Genomic DNA, 2,348 nt, shown 5'->3' on the forward strand with positions numbered 1-2,348 from the left:
CTGGCCCAAGGTCCAAAACAAGAGCTGTGTGACCTTCCAGGTGGCACTTGCCAAGGAGAATGAGACAAAAGATCAAATTAAATTGTCCACAACCATGTCACTCCTTGTTTCTAAGAAGCCCTAGCCCTTGCATTTTGGGCCCCATGGAAGGAGGCAGGAAGGAGCTGCCAGTCACCACCTGTCACAGTAGCATGTGGGTGGCAGGAAGCAGTCCCCTCATGCCCAGGTCCTGTCTCACAGGCTGGGGGCAGAGCCCAAGGCCAGGATAAAAGGGCTTTGGGGACAGAGCCCCATCATGCACTCCTCTCCTGAGGTGCTGACAGACCCAGTATTGCCTGTGCACCGGTAAGTGTCCCCTGGGACCAGGACCAGTGCCTTTCACAGAAGGAGCTCAGACCAGAGCAAGGAGGCAGATAGAATAGGGATTTGGGAGAAAAGGACCCATTGTGGCAGAGGAGGAGGGTTTGAGGAAGGAGTGCAGGAAGTGTTCTAGCACCAGCTGAGAACATGTGGAGAACCAGATGTCTATGCCTTGAGATCTGGAGAAAGCAAATGGATCTGCATTTCGATGTGCCCCTCAGGATGGGGACACTGAAGCACAGACACTGGGCTCCACTCTGACAAGTTTCAGGAGACAGTTCACTTTTGAAAATACAACCCTGTTCCTCCTTGCAAAGGAGGGTGGTAGACAGGGACCTTAGGCTCTTTTTGACTTGTTAAACCTGCCTACTCGTGGGTCTTGGAATGTTTTTGTACACTTCCTGTGTTGATGAGGATAACACAAGCCTGAGAATCACCTTGCCAACCTGCCAGCTTGAAGTGGTAAAGAGAGGAGACCTGCGTTCTGGACTGAGATCAGGGATCCGGTTTCAAGTCTTAGCTTGGACTGGCTGAGAGGTTTATCAGTCTCTTTAATGTGATCTTACTGAAGTGGGGCATCGCCAAGGTCCTTTGTAATGCTGACCTCACAGAATAAAATCATCTTGGAAGTTATGACAAGAGGCAACAATTACTGTAGGTTTCCTTTAAGAAATAGAAGAAATAGTATCCCCTCAAATGGCCTATTAATTGAACAACTTCAGATTTGAAAGGTGTGGTTGAAACCAGTACCATCTTCACCTACAAGACTTTAGACTCTTGGATGTGTTTGGTAATATGGTTTGGTTTTAGTTTACTACCTTGTATACTAGAGGAAAGTGTGTGCCTGACTTATAAGGCTCACCTGAGGTTCCAAAGAGATGATGCCAAAGTACAGGAATGTTGTGCAGCTTCTGGATTATATGAGATGTTTCTAAGTGATATTTCTATGATTCTATGATATGTTAAGAGGGTGAGATGGGCAGGGGGCTCTGTGTCCCAGTCTGACTCACTGTGTGACTCTTCTTCAGCTCCTGACCCTCCCTGCTAAGATGTCCTGCCAGCAGAACCAGCAGCAGTGCCAGCCACCTCCCAAATGTCCTCCCAAGTGTCCCCCAAAATGCCCCCCAGTCTCTTCCTGCTGCAGTGTCAGCTCTGGGGGCTGCTGTGGCTCCAGCTCTGGGGGCGGGGGCTGTTGTAGCTCTGGGGGTGGTGGCTGCTGTCTGAGCCACCACAGGCGACGAAGGTCCCATCGCCACAGACAGAGCTGTGACTGCTGCAGCCAGCCCTCAGGGGGCTCCGGATGCTGTGGCCAGCCATCTGGGAGCTCTGGGTGTTGCGGAGGGGGCAACAATCAGTCATCTGGAGGCTGCTGTTGAAGTGGACCTTGATACCCTCTTCCCCTGACCTTCCTGAATGGTGGAGAGATCTGAGCAAAAGCTTAGGCTCTAGCCAGAGGATCCCTCTACCCTGGTGTCCAGAAGCCCAAAACATCTCTCTAAAATTCATTTTCTGCCTTTCTTCCCCCATCTGTGACTGTCCTGGGAATCTCAAAGTGCAAACTCCTTGTTTCTCCACAACTTGTATTAATTGCATTCTGTTGCCAGAATTAGAACAATAAAATTGAATCTGATCACTACCTTGGTGTAGGCTGATATCATATCCCATTTTTGTTACAACTGTTCTCTTCTCCTCTGCCTCTGCTGGTGGCTGCAGGGGCTTTAGTGGACAGAGGACAGGGTCAAGGGTCAGAAGGGAAATTTTGTCATACTTTTATACATTTGTAGTCTCCACTGATTCTTTTCTTTCCCTTTTAATCAAGGCCCTGAAGCAGCATTAATTGTGAACATTGCTCCTTCCCCCTTTGGTTACCTTCACATGTCTAACTCTGTACCTCAGACATGGCCAGGAGACAGGTATCATCCTCCTTCCTACCATCACCTCCTCACTCCAGTCTCCCCATTCTCTACCCTGCTTCTAATCAGTTCCCT

At 49.4% G+C, this 2,348-nt stretch overlaps 1 long non-coding RNA gene across 1 annotated transcript; it reads left to right on the top strand.

Annotated features, from left to right (window-relative positions):
* Positions 1-295: 295 nt before the first annotated feature.
* LOC109503123 lies at positions 296-1,996 on the top strand. The gene is made up of 2 exons (XR_002162021.1): positions 296-345; positions 1,389-1,996. It is a non-coding gene; the product is annotated as an uncharacterized LOC109503123 (long non-coding RNA).
* The last annotated feature ends 352 nt before the right edge of the window (positions 1,997-2,348 follow it).

The sequence above is a fragment of the Felis catus genome, chromosome C1 (genome assembly GCF_018350175.1).
Source record: "Felis catus isolate Fca126 chromosome C1, F.catus_Fca126_mat1.0, whole genome shotgun sequence".
In the NCBI taxonomy this organism is placed as follows: Eukaryota; Metazoa; Chordata; class Mammalia; order Carnivora; family Felidae; genus Felis; species Felis catus.